This window comes from Pelobates fuscus, chromosome 9 (genome assembly GCF_036172605.1).
Source record: "Pelobates fuscus isolate aPelFus1 chromosome 9, aPelFus1.pri, whole genome shotgun sequence".
Classification (NCBI taxonomy): domain Eukaryota; kingdom Metazoa; phylum Chordata; class Amphibia; order Anura; family Pelobatidae; genus Pelobates; species Pelobates fuscus.
The window spans coordinates 157106047-157124316 of record NC_086325.1 but is presented as its reverse complement, the minus strand read 5'-3'; the positions used below and the strand labels follow the sequence as shown (position 1 = coordinate 157124316).

Below are 18270 nucleotides of genomic sequence, written 5' to 3'. Positions count from 1 at the left end.
ATGGGCAGGGATGAGTCAGCCTATATATGACCCAGGGGTCCCAAACTTTGTTGTGGTGGTGGGTTGTGTCATGGAGTAAGGCTGAGAGCTTGTCCATTTCCCTGGCTTCCTCTATTTTTTTGAGTGCAGTGTCTAGGGTGGGTATGTTTTTGTTGCCCCATTGTTCGGCTATAGTGCGCCTCGTGGCCAGAGCTATTTTGGCAAGCAGTTTATTCTGTGACCTAAATAGGGGGGCGTGGGGTTTAGATAATAACCAGATCCACGGGTCGAGAGGGATCTTTGTATGTAGGAGGGCTGATGCCAGGTCCGCTACCCCCACCCAGATCTGCGCTATGCGTGGGCAGTGCCACCAAGCATGGATATAGGTACCCTGTGCTCCGCATCCCTTCCAACATTCGGAATTTAGATTCACTTTTAATTCTCACTTTAGTAAATGCAATGTGAACTAAAAGTGAATGTCAGATTTTTAGACCACAATAGCCGAATTTAAAACGTCTATATTTTTCTCAGTTCAATTATTTTGGCATAGCATTTGTATGTCACATTAAATTCCTGACAATTCACACTTTAGTGAATTAGAATGTTGGCTATAAAACCTGCATAGGAAACAATCTTAGTAGCTTCACACATTCTACTGAAAATCTCACTAGTTCTTCCAACAAGAGAAGTCAAAGTTTCTACAAATAAATTATTATTATCGGCATTTATATATCGCCAACCTATGCCGACTCGTTTTAAGGTGTTATAAAGGGGGTGTTTAACAACAAATGAGACAAACTACTACAAAATTTGCACAGAAATTTCGGTTAATAAGGACCCTGCTGTAACAAGCTTACAATCGAAAGGTAGGTGTCCTTTTACGTTACAGGAAAAGTAGCAATTTTAGATATGTTGTATCTGTATGGGGAGAAATTCATGTGTCAATTTCATTTATTTTTAAGCAATTTAGGAGTTAAAATATGTCCCTCTTACTCAGCTTCCTCTCCTCGGCCTACAGTGTTGTAATCTGCTGAACGTGCTATTATGGTGGGGAACTTTCTGGCTAGGAGACCCCATCCAAATATCCAACGACAAACAAGCTGTTGAGAAACATTGTCTCATTTTATAAAAAATAAACAAGACAATTAACGGACTATTACAGAACAAGAATGTAAGCAGAGGTCTGAGGAGGCCTCTAGAGAACAGGGCAATATGGTCCTGCAGTGCTGGACAGACATGAACAAAGGGTTTTGGATCCTAAGACATGGGGGCACATGGAAAATAATCAAAGCAAAAAGGGGGACTCTGGAAGAACCACAAAGAGAATTTTACACAAAAATATCAGGGACCCAGGCATTTTGGAAGGGCAGAAGAAACTCAGCAGGAGAGCACATAATTAAAATATAGGGACTCAACGGGGAGCCCAAAAAAAAAGACACGAGAGAGACTCTGATAAGGTGGGAGACGCAAACAGGGAGGCAACTCAAGAAAGGGAAAGGGAAAACAGAGGGGTGTAAGTAAACAGAGAGAGAGGCAGCACTCGGACAGAAAAATAAGGGGGGTTTGGAGGGATTAGTCAAAAGAGGGACTGAGCTGAAGGAGAGACTCAGCGTGTGAGGGTAATAAGACAGAGAAAGACAGGAGGAGGATGGGGTGGGGGTAGGCATTGGCGAACCTCAGCAGAAGTGGGGGAGATGTAGAGGGAGAGATAAGACCAATGTAGGATTGGAGGGATGGAGCCTAGGAGGGAAAAGTTATATCAAAGAAAAGAGAGGAACACACATGATGCAAAGTAATATTCAGTTAAAGCAAAACAGTCACCCCCACCTCTAAAATGTGTATTTTATCAAGATAAAATCTTTGTCAAATACTCACATTGGTCCAACACAGTCAAAAGATAAACTGAGACAAGGTAGGGACTACCTTGACAAAGCTTGACACAAGTCAGAGCTAACTTTTCTCCAGGAAAAAGGCTCTGTATATGGAGGAACCCCTGATCACGTGCATGAGTAAAAGTACCACACGGATAAGCCACCAGCTGAAGAGGACCAGCAGGAACAGCATTGCGGAGGCCGTGATGGACAGGTTCGGGTAAGTTTAACTCACCTTTCCCTGCACTCAGCCACCGCACTGCCAGTGGTGCAGTCTGCAGTCACTGTCGGAGGTCTTTGCAAAGACACTGACAGAGCCACTTTAAGAGAGAGGTATTGAAAAATAGGACCTTAAATGAAAGAGTCTCATAAATGTTGTAAACTAACAACAGTTAGAAGAGAATGGCTAAAAAAATTTTTATTTTTTTTTATTTTTTTTTTTAAAGGAGAGGCTTAAAGGAGTGGTTACAAAACACATATTCCTAACATTATAGTGATGGGCTATCTTTTAGTGTCCCTGGCACCCCTCTCACTGTATAAATAAGATGTTTAAACTGATTCAGAGTCTCCAAGCAGAGTGTGCATTGTACAGCACTAACCCAGAAAGCACATCTAGTGGCTGTCTGAGTGACTGCCACTAGAGCGGTTACTAGCCAACAATGTAAACACAGCCTTTGTTCTGGAAAGGCAGTATTTACACTGTTAAGGCTACAGGGACATACTGTAGATCCCAAAGTACGCCCCTTTATTACACAAAATGCTACTAAGGAGCTTGTCCAGGCTCTACTAATTTCCCGCATGGATTATTGTAACCCTCTCCCAATTGGTCTTCCCAAAAATCGTATTGCCCCACTACAGTCTGTAATGAATGTTGCCGCCAGACTGATTTTCCTCTCTAGTCGGTCCACTCTTACCTCACCCCTCTTTTAGTCCTTAAATTGGCTTCCTGTATCCTATAGGAGTCAATTCAAAGTGCTAACCAATACCTATAAAGCATTGACCAATTCTAGCCCCTCATATCTCTTCACAGATCCATAGCTATGCCCCTTCTCGGTCTCTCTTCGCTCTGCCCGTGACCTTCTCCTGTCCGCTGCTCGCACCCGTATGGCTAACTCACGCTTGCAGGACTTCTCGCGGGCGGCTCCCTTCCTATGGAATAGCCTGCCTACCGCCATCAGAATCTCCCCTAGTCTTCAATCGTTTAAGAAGTGCCTTAAAATCTGTCTCTTTAGGAAAGCTTATGGCCTCCCAGAGAAACCTTTAACTCATATACCGGTCTCCTGCTCTCTCTTAAAGGGCAGCACTCTACTCTCTCTTCCAGCTCTGCTTCACTCCCACCTATTTAGATTGCTATTCCCTGTTCTACTGTGTTTTACAGCCCACCTCCTATTAAATGTAAACTCGTTTGAGCAGGTTCCTCTTCAACCTATCGTTCCTGTAAGTTTTCTTGTAATTGTCCTATTTTTTTGTAAATATGTTTTTATTAGATTTTTCTGATAAGGAAGTAATTTTAGGACTCGCAGGTCTCCTTAGACGTATAAAAGGTTATGGCAGTACTGCAAACTTTTTAGTACAGGTTATGTTTATAAACTCTCAGATTTTCAACTTGGTGAAATTCAGGTTGTCTTGAGACACGCAGGTCTCGCATCTTGCGGCACGCAGGCCCAAGGTAGGCATAAACCACTTGTGTGTAATGCGGAGGCATACAGTTTGGTTGTGTGTTATGTCTCATGGGTTGTTTCCTGTTTCTGCGTCTTAGGTTTGCATGTCGGGTGCGTGTTTAGTGTGTAGTGGCGTGTGGCTGTGTTCGTCGTGTTTGGCCTGCCTGATGTGACTGGGTTGTTCTTGTGATGCCATGTAATGCCAGTTTGTGCCCTAGGCATTGTCTTGGTATTAGCCATCTGTGGGTTCTGTCTGCCTCTGTGTGCTGTACTTCTGTGAGGTTGTGTGACTTCGTGTTGGGTAATGTGGTCTCTTGTGCCTCCTAGAGGTGGTATTCCATTGGGCTTGAGCGTCCGTTTTTGGTGTTCGTGGTGAATTGTGTGTGGTGTGGGGTGGGCTTCAGGGGTGGGCTGTCTGGGAGGGGGTATGCTGCTGTCAGGGGTGTTTCAGTCTGTTTCGTCTCTTATTTCTTCAATCGGCGCTGCCTCGCCGCCACACTGTCTATGTGCCGTATTTAAGCCTATTCATGAAGTCTGCATTGGTAGTCGTTAGTAGCCAGTGTGTCCATATTTCCATGTATTTGTGTGAGGAATTAGTTGCGCTCATGTTGAGTTCTTCAATGTCTCTGAGTTCTTCCATTTGGATTAACCATGTTGTCAGTAGGGGTGTTATTGTTGGCTTCCAGAATTGTGGAAGCACTTGTTATTTAGGATTCGTACGGTTAGTGAGTGTTTGTAGCGGGATCTAGGCTACTTGGTGTGGTGTAGGAGCATGGTTTCAGGGAAAAAGGGAGGTGGTGTGTCTGAGAATGTTTGGAGGAAGCCGTGTAGGTCTTTCCAAAAAGGCCGTATGGCCTCACAGTCCCACCACAGGTGGAGCATGGTGCCGGCCTCTTTATTGCATCTCCAACAAAGGTCTGTGTGGTCTGGGTCTATGGTGTGGAGTATGTGGGTACGGTACCAGTTCGTCAGTAGTTTGAAAGCAGTTTCTTGGGTCCTGCTGAAGACCGAACAGTGGTGCGTCAGGTCGCACATCTTCTCCCAGTCTCCGTCATTGAAGGTTTTGCCCAATGTTTGTTCCCATGTTCCCATGAATTTGGGTTTCTCCGTCGGGGTCTCCCTCTTGAGCATGGAATAGATGAGTGAGATCCCGTGTGGTTGTGGGTCTGGGTCCATACACATTCTTTCGAATGTGGTGGGGTCCCACGTCCGTGCTATGCCCCCCGGGAGAGTATGTAGATACCTCTGTAGTTGCCTGTATTTTAGGTGGTGTAGGGGGGTGGGAGTGGTTCCCTCTAGTAAGGTCGGGAGCATTTTGCAGTCAGTTCTGTCAAGGAGGTGATGTAGTCTCGGTGTCGTGTGGCGGAGCAGATCTCTAAATGCATTGGGGTCTAGGCCAGGTGGGAAGCGGTCGTTGTGCGTTAGGGGGAGCAGAGGAGACGGGTAGGGCGCTAGTCCGCACCTCCCCGCCACCCCCCTCCCCGTGATTGTCCTATTGATAGTTAAATCCCCCCTCTCATAACATTGTAAAGCGCTATGGAATCTGTTGGCGCTATGTAAATGGCAATAATAATAATAATAATAATAGGGGTTCTGGTGACTACAGTGTCCCTTTTAAGGAAAGGAAAAAAATAAAAAGGCGTAAGAATAAAATAGAAAAATAATGGAAATGAAACAGACATTTGTGGGGGGGAGAGGAAAAAAGCCATATTTTATAGACCGCAAGAAACATATATAGGGTTAAAATAATGTTTTTTTTAAAAGTTCAATGGAAAAATGTGTTTGAAAAAAGCAAACACAGGAAAAAGGCAAGGCACAGGTTCAAGGTGAAAGGTTTATCAGACAGCAGAGTCTTAGTCAGCCACAGAAAGTGAAAGCGGCAGATCAGGACCTGCCAGTCCTATATACCTTCACTCATACAGCGAAGTGGTTAAGATGATTGGGGGGGGTTGTCAGTCACTGTGTGACGACAGCCTGCACGCCCCGCTATAACATTTTCCAGATGTGGGAGACAGAAGCAGGCTTGTTCCATGCTCACTGGAAGCTGAGATTGGCCGGAGATAATTTGAAATTCCTGAATTCAGGCCAAAGTCTGCCTATAGACTATTGGAAGACTAGCGCAAGTTACTGCTAGGGAGACTGCAAGGCTGGGGGGAAAGAAAAAAACTTCAATGGTGGGGTGAGGGGGGGGGGGGGGAATCCCTGTCCACAGGGAAAAAAATGCAATTCACACTGCTGATATACATACATATTGCAAATAATCACCCTGTCACTTTGTTAGTTTTAATGGTCTTATAGGGGATTAAAAAACAAAAACAAATAAAACATCATTGAGGGCATTTAACTTCACTTTTAATTTTCCCTTCCCTTAAAAATTAGACCGTACACACCATCCCCAATCTAAATGAAGTTGTTATGGTGCCAGGAGGAGAACTTACCACAAGGGGTTGAACAGTTCTTGAACGGTTTAACACCAAAGTTGTCTCCAGCGCCAATTTCACTTGCCAATTACTTTACTATTCCCATGATCCTCTGATGCCATGAAACAATGTCAAATCTAGGGTTTGTTTTTTTTTTTTTTACTTTTTTAGCCTTGTGTTTAATGGGTAATCAGTATGTGACCTGAACACGTAAAAATTTGGTTATATGCGGCTAGCAAATAAGGAAATGTAGAGGCTTGCAAAGCATAGGAAAAACCAGTAGACGATGGGTGAATATGCATTCCACTGACATCACAGGAGATCCTGAAAGGTTTCAGTGTTGCAAGGATTTCTCTCATTTAGACCTTAAATATTACATCAGGTTTGCGTGGTTAGATCAAAGAAACATTACTACTTTGACAGGTATTATTTTATTGTGATTGATAGATTGATTGGAGCCAAGTATTAAAACACATTTTGCAGCGGTCGCACAGTCTCAAAGCCTTTGTAAGGCGGACTTTGAGCCAAGATATGGAATAATTGTTATTGAATCACCCTTGTGCATCAGCGAGCAGTTACTAGCAAGAGATCGGATCGTGAATTGTGCTGGGATACGGAACAGGTGATTAAGATCAGACTATTGCAGCTTGAGACTAGAGTTCAATGTACTAAAATAGCACTATGTAAGCCAGGGCAAGGCGATTGGTTGAACAGATTGTGTGACCTACAGAATAACTGTTCTCCTCCCCTTGAATAACCCAGCGTCAAACCTACTTAATGTGTTGATAAGACTTTTACTGGCTGTGATATTTAAAAAAAATGTAAATTAAAATAAAAAAAAAACAATATATATATATATATATATATTTTTTTTTTTTTTTTTAACGGTAATAGATTTACAGCGGCAATAAAAACTCATTGCTACAGATTAGGTGTGTCTGCTACGCTCCCTCCCACGGCGGCCAGGCTTGCTAAGTTTCCAAGCTGCCACGCACATCAAGGCGCCCACATTTTGCAGAGGTGATTAAAAAAACATGGCAGATCTCCCAAATTCTGCCATAAAACCTCTATTAAAAGTAAGGCTCCACTGTGAGATGGCTCAGTGGGTAGTTGCTCCAACTGCAGCACATATTGGAAGAGTCGCAAGTTCAGTGCCTGGGAAGGTCATTTAACCGCTCACCTTTCCCAGGTAGATTAAAGGAGTAGGGTTAAAGGGCTCCAAGCATCTTCACCACTGCAGCCTGTCCTAACCTAGATCAGTTTCCCAGATATGGGGCAAACCGTTTTGTTTCCTCACCCAGCATAGCACTCCCGGTTCTCCAACTGGCATTACGTTGCTGCAGGAGGAGAGGGAACCCCGGCTCGGGAAACAGCTAAGAGAAAAAGGTTTGTTGGGTTGTTGTTTTTGTTTTGTTTTTTTAACCCTTTCAACACCAGGTGGGTGCGTGGAGGCAGAGGGACACTATAGTGTTAGGAATACAGTTTAAGATAATAAAACACACTTGTACGCACCCTGAAGGGAGCGGCTGTACCTTTGGCGTTTAAACTTGCTCAGTTTGCCACATTGTGTTAGAATTTATTAGGTGGCAGTGATTAGGAATTGGCCGATTCTGCCGTAACTTGTCATACGGAGCCTGGTATAAAACTGGTGCCTTTACTCCTAATTGCTACCTGACTAAGCTGCCCACTAACTGCTTAATTACAGAATATATGCTGGTACAAGGCTGCGAGAAGCATCTTATATTCAAACGTGACTGGCTATTAGCCAGAATTCTGGCTAATTCCATAGCAAACACTCTGCTGTTTACGTAATAAAAAAATCAAACTAAAAACTGGCAAAAATAGGCCAAAATAGCCAATATATAACATTTCCTAACTCTGTGGTTATTAAATAGGCACTATGGCCATTTCGAGCAATTTAGCACAGAGTGAGAGTCCCTGCCCACCCACAGTCCGGCCCCCACTGGAGGTGCGACTTACACAGAGACAACACACTTCCTTCTAGCAATACCAATTCATACCAGTAATGGGCACTGTGAAAGGCCAAAACAGGTCAGCTGAGACTCTCCGTCAATCACAGCTGCCTATTACTGTTCAGGCTAATGCTTTCTTATTAGCCTACAAAGAACAGAGGGGGTGGTCTGCTGGGGACTCTCGTTTAGCTTTAAACCATTACAAAACAGTTTGTCAAAAAACACGATCAAGGTTGTTGACCAATGTGAGAATTCAAGGTGAATTCAAAGTGAACTTTAAATAGCCGACCTGGACACATTCTCTAAGTCAGCCATGTTTTCAGCTCAGCTACTCTGGCCTTAAATTCACTTTGAATTCTCAGTTTAGTAAATAACCCTTTTTAATCACAGTGGCCGCAGAAGTTCAAGGCCTTTACCCCACTTTATGCACCACAACTACAACACGCGTTAGTGGTTATGATCTACTTAGGGTATCCCTTTAAATTTGCAGCCCAACGCAGACAGAAGAACACATTTTCTAGATTATAAGCTTTTTCAAGAAGCAAAATAACCAAATCACCACTTGTTTCCATTTGCCTTAACGTCTTTGTCATTAATTTGATAGTTGTATAGCAGGCTACCATTCAACGGCACAGCAAATTATAATTCCAAGCTGTTTACGCATAATGGATGCGTGGAGGTCAACGCTTATGTGAGCAGGTAGCCATTTCAATACATGATTAACTGTGCCCAGCTTTGAGATCAGAGGGTTAACAGAAAACAACTGATCACGCTAACCTTTGCTAGCAGTGGTCAGTACGTGAGGCCCTTTCCACGCATTAAAGAGTTAAGTACTTACAATATTAAATCCTACAAGTGAAAGCTGTCCCGTGCGTCACTCAACTCTCGCTGCGGCGGTTAAAAATTCATTAATGAGAGCAGATTGGCATTATGTCTCTGCTTTAATTAAAGAGGGCCATGGAACGGCATTTTAAAGAGTCATGTCATTTTGTAAATGACATGGCTATATTACAAAGGGAACTACATCCACGGAATCCGACACACTTGCCTTTCTCTCTCCACGTTGACAGCAGGCCTCTCACCCTTAAATTTTTAATTTGCCCATGAAATATTCAGCCACACGGAAAAGGGATAATATTTCTGGAGGTAAGTGGCGTTAATGGCTTCCAGTTGGGAAGAAAAGCACTGGAAAATGCTAAGAATTAGGTCGCCGAGAGATGCGCACGCCCTCTGGAAATTTGCAAGAATGTTATACAGTACTTAATTCTATCTTATTGTACTTAATACATTTAAAGGAGCGGTAAACCTATATTTCTAAATCAATATGTGACATGTTTACTGTACAGGGATTTAGAGTCAGGGACAAATAATGACGGTCACAACACCAACATGATGTCACGATTTGAGCGATCAAACTTCATCAGAAACAAGGATTACTTTATCAGCGTTCATCCCCATACGGTGAGCGCATACTTTAACGCATATCAATGCTGTCTTGGACCCATTAAAAAGAGTTTGTCAATTAAAGGACCACTAAAGCCACCACCCAGGCCACTTCAGTTCAATTAAGTTGCATGGGTGCAGTGGTCTTTTAGTTTTAACCCGGCAAGAACACTGCAGTTTATAATTTCTACTTTTACTTTTTGAAACTGCAAGGTTTACATGACAGCCACAAGAGGCAATTATGTAGTACTAGCCAGTGATGCAAAAACACCCATAGAAAAGTCGATTCACAGCTTGCCTGTGGTTAGGTTTTGTTGCATGCAGCAGTAGCCATGCATGCATAGAGGAGCATTGATTGGACCACACCGGAGAAGGTCTTGCATCCTGCGTGACATCACAGGAGGTGGAGGGGTAAGCAGCGGCAATTTAGCCTCGGCAATTGAAAAGGGTAAGTAAAACGTATTGTATCACAAACGAGGGTGTCCTGTATTTTCCTAGGGACAGTGACACTAAAGAGTTTTGTAGAAAGCTGTAGAGGCCTGAAATAATGGCTGAGCAAGCAACATACATTTTCTCATTCACGAGTCAGTGAGATTGGTGATCTGTTTCATTAACGTCATTGCGAAGTTTGAAAACTAAAATTAAATGTAGCAATTCACACCTCTGTATTTAGCTCCATCCCGGAATCAAGCAATTCTACATATTAGCTCCCTGTAAATCATTGTTGGAAAACCTGCACTTTTCTATTATTGAAGCCCTGTAAGAAAAATGATGTGAAAAAAAAGGCATGAGACGAGTTATTGGTGATTTTTGATTGTTTGATTCCATTGTTTAATTCCCAGAAGAGTGACAGTTCCCTTCTCTAAGCATTCATTCGCATTGTAACAGAAAAGGAATGTCTCAGCAAGCGGCGTGGCAACAGTAAGAGCTATAAGTCTTCTATCACTGTAGAAGGAAGCATTCCTGAGAACTGCTCTTAGACAAGAAGACACAAAAGTCATTCAGAATACACAGAAGATTTATGGGCCCCTGGTTCTGACTTTCAAGAAAATCCACTGGTCGCCATTGCAACAGAACAAAAGTGCACAAAACATATTTCAGTCAAGTGCATTAGTCCATCACTCACTGTATGTATGGGTAGGCAAACACCCAGAATCCTTTGTGCCTCTAGACTGGCATTCAGTGTGGTTAGCACATAATGATGGGAAAGTTACAAGAGGGATATTGGCAATCAGCGGAATGTTACTATGTAGCACTGTACGAATGTGGTTTCACCACAACTTTAACAGATGATCTATAGCGTGGAACCGGAGAGTCTCGTCATTCTATACCACTAAACTTTAAAGGCTGGTATTATCATACTCAAGGAAATTATTGCAGCTGTCATCGACGCAACAATTACATGGTTCACACGGCACCAAGGGAACCGTGTTCTACCCATTTGAAACTAGGAAAAAAAAGTCCACAGCATGACAATCACAGTCATCTCATTGCTAAAGTATCATTTTACGATGTCAATGTAACATACATTCAAGACATTACCGTGTTCAATTATGCACCAAGCAGAATATTTTTATTATTTTTTGGTTTGTTTGTTTTTCTCTTTCACTACCTTGAAGCCTCAAAATCTAATGGTCACTAAAAATATATGTATATAATTCTATCAGAGACAAAATGGATCAAGGGATATAGAAGACTGGAGGGTGTCACACCGATTTAAAATGGTTTTATAGTTTATGGTCGGACCACGCAAGAGGAAAACTGGCCCCATCAGTACTACAGCATGCCAAGTGGTTATTGTGCATAGTATTCCCTTTAAACATATACATATATCAGGGCTTGACAAATCCCAGGCGCCAGGTCGCCATGGCGACTAGAAATTTCGCCCTGGCGCTTGGGATGTCAGCCCTTTAATTAAGATGGCACCCGAGGGAGCATTAAAGTCAACCTTGGTGGGGAACACTGGAGCCGGCCGCCCTGGTGAGCATGAAAGCGGATGGCTCAGGGGTTACATTATCCATATTCTTTATACGGCTGTCTGCCTGTCCACCCGCGGGAGCACGGGGGCCGCCTGCCCGTCCACCCGCGGGAGGACGGGGGCCCCCTGCATTGTACAGGAGCATTGTAGGCAGTGTGCGAAGGAGCAGTAATCTACCTGCAGCTCCTCTCTGCTCCCTCGGATGCTGCTTAATGATGCCGGGAGTTGGAATTTTTAGTCACTCCGACGACAGAGGAGCTGCAGGAAGAGAGCAGCCCCACTGAACCCCAGGGAAAAATCCACTCAGCTCTCCCAAAGGTTGGGAGGCTGGGTGGATTTCAGTTAAAATAAAAATGTCAGTGTGTGCACCTGTCAGAGTGAGTGTGCATGCGTGCGCCTGTCAGAGTTAGTGTGTGTGTGTGTGTGTGTGTGTGTGTGTGTGTACCTGCCCCCTCCAATTGCATGACATAGGTTGTTTTACTCACCTTTTATTCCACGTCATGCCGATTTTGCCGTGGCTGGTCCTGCCTCCATGACTGAAATCAGCTATCTTTATGATCTCAGCAAAGCCAATACTTTCCTGTAGAAAAGCATTGGGAGGATATCGCGCATGTGCAGCAAAACTGTGCCAATCAGCATCTCCTCATAGAGTGAGGTTTTAAATCAATGATCTCTATGGGGAACATTCAATGCCTCCATGCAGAGCGTGGAGACGATGAACGTAGCTGCTGCACACAGTGTTTACATTGAAAGGTCTGCAGGTACAGGCTATAGACACCAGAATAACTACATTAAGCTACAGTGGTTCTGGTGTCTATAGTGTCCGTTAAGAATTGCATTTTTCTCATTGAAAACTAAACCAAATAATTTTTTTTTTTTTTTTTAAACTGGCTCCTCCCCAGTTTTGGTCATGTTTTTAGTAAATATATAACATAGAAAACATTTATAAATGCGTAAAATGAGACAAGGATAAAAGATATTTTAAAATCAACTGGGTAGGGTATTTTTATCTGCCATTAAATTGCCTCTCGATTGACTTATATAAGCACCATAAAATTTTTTATATACAATTCTTTTGCTTGTCAGTTAGTGTAATTAAAGAGCATTGACGATTTCTTCCCTCTCCTAAGTGGGGAGCGTGAGATTTAAAAAAGAAAAAGGAGGGGGAAAAAAAACACATAAAAGCAAACAAAACATGCCAAAGACGGAAATATAATGCTGTTGTAGGTTCCCATAAAATAGGAATGAAAAATGAAAACGGGGGAAAGAAAAATGTATTTCAACAATATTTCTGCTTGTCTGATTTTTTAGAACTCTATGCCAATCAGCTCCATTTAACCTATTAAACATGCCACTGTCTTTAGTTCGCTTTCACCCTTGGAGGGACTGCCGGTTTAAATCATGATGGAGTCTTTTTTATTTGTAGACAGAAGAGACTGACAGTCAGTACGGCTCAGCAATGCTACAGGAAAAAAAAGGAAACAAGAAAAGAAGGAGAGATAGCTAAAGTCAAAGCGCCAATCCTATTTACAACAGCACAATCCAACAGATGACAAAATTTATAGTGCATTGTGGGAAATTGACAGCTCTGAAATGCCTTTAGCTAGCCAATCACATTATCCGGCTAAGGCATTTTATGTGGCATGGCGGAGGCTATTCTGGACCGCTATAAAATAAAATATAAAAAAGGGGGAGACAATAGTCTTTATGAATCCGTCTATATATCGGCACTAAAACTTTCATCTCATCCTCAAGTGTAGCGTTTCCCAGACAAACGACCGCAGAGCTGTACAGAGTTAGAAAACAACAGGAGATCTGTAGACAAACGGAGCCTTGTGTTTCTACACGGTAGAAACAGTTACAAAGTTTAAAAACTAAATTGAGCGCTGTTGCAGAAAACAAATATATATAATAAACATTAAAATATCTCAAACAAGTTTAGAAGCTTGGCTTGAGTTACTTTAATTCCTTGAGTAACAAGTCAGGACTGTCAACATTATAAAATTATTTGCCCAACCCAAGTTTTGAGGGGGGTAAATGTTGAATAGAAGAAGGAATTGGACTTCATTTGAAGGTACATCATTCCTGTGGCTCTATAGCCTTGTCAGAGAATGACCACCATCAGTCTTGGCTGAAGATGTCTGACTCTTCCTCATAGGAAAACAACAGACACATTCGAGGAGATGATACTACAACAACAAGAAGGTAGTTTGAGGGGGGTTCAAAGAAAGAACTAGTTAGGGCTTGAAATCCAAAAATGGCAAGTCCCATGAAGACACGGTGGAAAGGCATATTCTTATGAGAGTTCTAATGAGAACATTAGATACCTGTGGATCTAGAGCCTTCTCTACCGGAAAGAGATAACATGGCAAAGACTCTTAACTCTAAGATTAAAGTCTTTTGCCCATACTTTACTGTTAAAAACAAAATTCAATCTCAATAGGGAAGGGGAATGTGGAAGTAGCCCATTCTGCAGAGGATAGTACACATCTAAAACAGATAACGGTGTATGATTTTTGGCATGAAATAGTGTATCCACCGTCACTTCAGCGATAATCTTGCCCGTCAAAGGAAGCCACGGAATTTTAATGCCTTTAAAAGGGACACTGTAGATACTATGACTGCCTCATCCCATTGAAGGGGTTATCGTGTCTCGAATATCCTGGCAATGACCTTTCGGTCAGCATTCAACCATTTTTAATGGTAAACAAGAGACCGCAAAGCCCATCGCCGCTGTCCTTCTTGGGCTAATGAGGAAGCATTATCCTGAGCAGCAGTGGGCGGCTGCAATAGGCTAAAAGTCGACAGCTTATGCATTCAACCAATCACTGTGCCTATTCCTGGAAAGAATTTGTATGAATAGAAGGAAGTGTGTAACCTCTGCCTTAGCCACAAATCCAGTTGGGGAGGGACTATGGGAAGCCAGGAACCCTAATTCAGTGTTAAACTACTAGAAAATGTTTTAACACTCATTGGAGGGACAGTGCCAGGTGACTACAGGCATTATAACCAATTATAGTGCAAGAAGGCTGCCAAAAATAAGATTAGTAAAATAAAAATTATCAGAATATTAAAATTACTGACTGTTACTAGCAGAGAGGACAAGGCAATGAATGGGGCTCCGTGGTTAGGTTGGCCCTGCATAATTCTGTCCAATTAGCGGAGCCACCCAAATGTAATATTATCAAAAATATTTGTCTTTCCTAAATCTGGTCTATTGATAAGAGCTCTTGTGCAATTCATGCAAATGTTAATGGAACACAGATTATAAGTTACGATTTTGGAAAGCAGGTGCTAAACACGTTTTCGTGTAGTTATGAATCAATATACAACAATATTATTACAGGAAAATTGCAAACGTGTTAGAAAAAGAAAACCAAAAAACACACACACACACACAACTCCTGTTTTACGGAGTTTAAAGAAAAAGGGAGTTAAAAAAAAAAAAATCTGGTCCACATAAAAACATTGAGTCACGTAATTTTTTAGGCCATTGCGTCGAAATGTTTTACAAACAAAACAGATCATAAAATGTTGAAGGTAATTAAGGACAGGGAAAGGAGAAAAGCATTCTAAAGCTGTGAAATTTCCCATAAAATAATTTTGTGCATAGGCCCTGGGATTAGAAAAATTAAATCACCTTGTTCTTGGGCACATTGTGTCTCCTTTTATAATCTGTAAGACCGATTGAAGGAATGAGTTACGCTGTTCCTAAGAGATTTGAGGCCTCTATAATTCTGCTTTTGTGACAGGACCTCCATATTGTCACAAAAAACAGAGACGGTTATAACATGAAAGGCCAGACAGTAATCTAAAGATATACAAGTAAGACGAAGGATAGAACTGTGGTAAGTAAAATTTAGTACACAAAAAGAACAAGGATGCAACAGAAATTAAAGTACCATGGGCAAAAACAATGAAACAAATATTCACTATTCAGAGAGAACAAGACCATCGTTAACAGAACGAGCTAAAGAATGTCATTTTGCGCTGTGTTCTGTTTAGCTACTAGCCCGCGGCAATCTCCTCGCTGCCCGTCACACTTTATCTTTTCGAAACTAATAAGGATTTCGCAAAGCTAAAAATGTCATTACACCGCAGGCCATTTTCATAGACAGGACGGCGGAAATATCGAAGCATTTAACCCCTTAACTTTCTGTCGTGTGACCTCTTCTGCAACATAGAGCTTAAGAGTTAAGGACCTCAGCTGCAAGAACCACCACAAAATAAATATTAAAAATGAAATAGATGGGGGGGGTGAAAAATTATATATATATAAAATAAAAAAAAAACATATGCTGCTTTAAAAGTGTTCCAATCCTTACGGGTAATCTTATCAGAATGCCATCAGTTGTCTTAAACCCCAAGGCCTAAATGTAATACTATTGGACAAGCTTTTAAATTGAATTCATATTATGAAAAACCATTTACATTTTTTAATATATAGTTTTTTTATAATTTAATGTGAGGAGAAAATATTTTTTTGTGTCTAAAGTTTAACTAAAATTATTAAATCATTTAGAAAGCGTAACCGACAATATTAAATTAAGGGCCACAAATTGTTTTTTTTAGCGTGTTCCCATTGGTAGGGACACCGAGGCGACTGCCCACAAAAAAAACAAAAAAAAACCTGTATGTTCCCTTCTGTCCACCACCCTTTAAGTTGAAAACCCTAAGCTTAATAAAGATTACACACCCCGTTTCCAGTGCCTGGACTCCTATCCTGCAGCTGCTCGATCCGCCTCTGGTGATGACAGCATCCAAGCTGACATCACCTACAATTTTATTTACAATATATTAGGAAAAGAGGAGGAATACCATACTCTTGTTGAGATCCAGGTGCTGCAAGACGTGGGGTTGGCTGTCCCCACTGCAACTGTTTGAACAAAGGTATGGTCCAGGCACTCAGGTTTCAATTTAACAGCAGATTTAATGGAAGCAAATGCAACGTTTCGATCTCACAGAGATCTTTGGCAAGCTTGAAAAAAAGATCTCTCTGAGATTGAAACATTGCACTTGCTTCCAGTAAATCTGCTGTTGAATTGAGTTCTGAGTGCCTACAATTTTAATCAGACTGAAGCACGAAGCCCCACAAATGGCTTTATTGAGAAAGAAAAATGGTATTGGGAGCGTGGGGGGAAAAAGTGTTCCTTTAAAGGGTTACTGCACATTCTGAGTTTGACCCCTCTGCTGCCAGAAGTATAGTACCACCTCCAGCTGCATCATTGGGTGTCATTAGCCAGCCTGGCAACAAGAGTTCGAGGTTGGTTAAAGGGACACTATAGGCACCTGAACAACTTTGGCTTAATGAAGCAGTTTTGGTGTATAGAACATGCCCCTGCATCCTCACTGCTCAATCCTCTGCCATTTAGGAGTTAAATCCCTTTGTTTATGAACCCTAGTCACACCTCCCTGCATGTGACTTGCACAGCCTTCCATAAACACTTCCTGTAAAGAGAGCCCTATTTAGGCTTTCTTTATTGCAAGTTCTGTTTAATTAAGATTTTCTTATCCCCTGCTATGTTAATAGCTTGCTAGACCCTACAAGAGCCTCCTGTATGTGATTAAAGTTCAATTTAGAGAGGACACGGAGCGAGCTGGACGCACTGGAATAGAGCTCCGCTCCGACCACACCGTTTCTAGCTAACAATAGCTGCTGAACCAGAGCAAATACACACCAAAATGGACAAACGTCCAGCGAAGAAGCCCTCAAAAAAGCAGTCCGAAGCAGGGGTTCGGTAGCGGAATTTTTCGCCACACCCCGCCAAAACTCAGCAGGCCCGCAAGATGGCGGCGACACAGGCCTAGAGGCCTCCTCCTCTCCAACGAGAGCCACGTTAAGACCTGACATGGCGGTACAAACCCCAGACACGGTACAAATCCTGGCAAGGCTCTCAGAGGTGAAAACATACCTGGCTGGGGAGATAGAACGATCCACTCATGTCCTGCGCGGCGAAATCCAATCAATCGGCGACCGCACCACGAGGCTGGAGCAACGCCTAGAAGACACGACAATGGCACATAATACTGCCATCACCCAAGTGAACTCCCTGACGGAAAGGTTATCTGCCGCGGAACTAGCCATCGAAGACATGGCGAACAGGTCCCGCCGAAACAATCTTCGAAAGATGCATAACTTTCTTCGGGACTTGGATTTACCAAAAGTATCGACAATAGCAGCGCTACAACTCAACGACAGCATCACCAACGAGGAAGTAGACAAGGCCATAGCAGACCTCAAAAGTCACAAAGCACCGGGCCCGGATGGATACGATGGGGGATACTATAAAACGTTCCGGGAGGAACTGACACCCATCTTAACACAGCTATTCAATGAACTCATGACAGGCGGTACTCCCGGAAAAGAAATGTCACTAGCAAATATTATTCTCCTCCCAAAACCAGGCAAGGAGTAGGCTTTATTCCGGACCGCCAACTTTTCGAAAACACTAGAAGAAACATTGATATAATCTGGCGACAACAAGCAACTCAGTCACCCACCTTAGTGGTATCAATCGACGCCGAGAAGGCCTTCGATAGAGTTGAATGGCCATACCTGTTTACTCTCCTCGAACAAATAGGCTTCCCTGACAAATACATTGCCGCAATAAAAGCACTCTACAGCAATGTCACGGCGCAAGTAAAAATACCTGGTACATGGCCCCGACCTTTCAACCTATACAATGGCACGCGCCAGGGATGCCCTCTCTCCCCTTTACTGTTTGCGTTGACCTTAGAACCTCTGTTGCAGGCAATATATAAACACCTACGTATCCACGGAATCAACATAGGAGATCAAGACTTCTTGGTGTCTGCATATGCGGATGACATACTCTTGACCGTCACGCAACCGAAGGAATCGATGCCAGCTCTCACGGAAGTCCTCACAGTACAGTGTCTTATCAGGTTACAAAGCGAACCTAGACAAGTCCAGTGCTCTCCCGA

The 18270-nt window shown here is 42.6% G+C and overlaps 1 protein-coding gene across 4 annotated transcripts in view; it reads right to left on the bottom strand.

Annotated features, from left to right (window-relative positions):
- The window catches only part of RXRA (retinoid X receptor alpha), a 192858-nt gene that overhangs the window by 120890 nt on the left and 53698 nt on the right, over positions 1 to 18270 (bottom strand). The window lies entirely within an intron of this gene.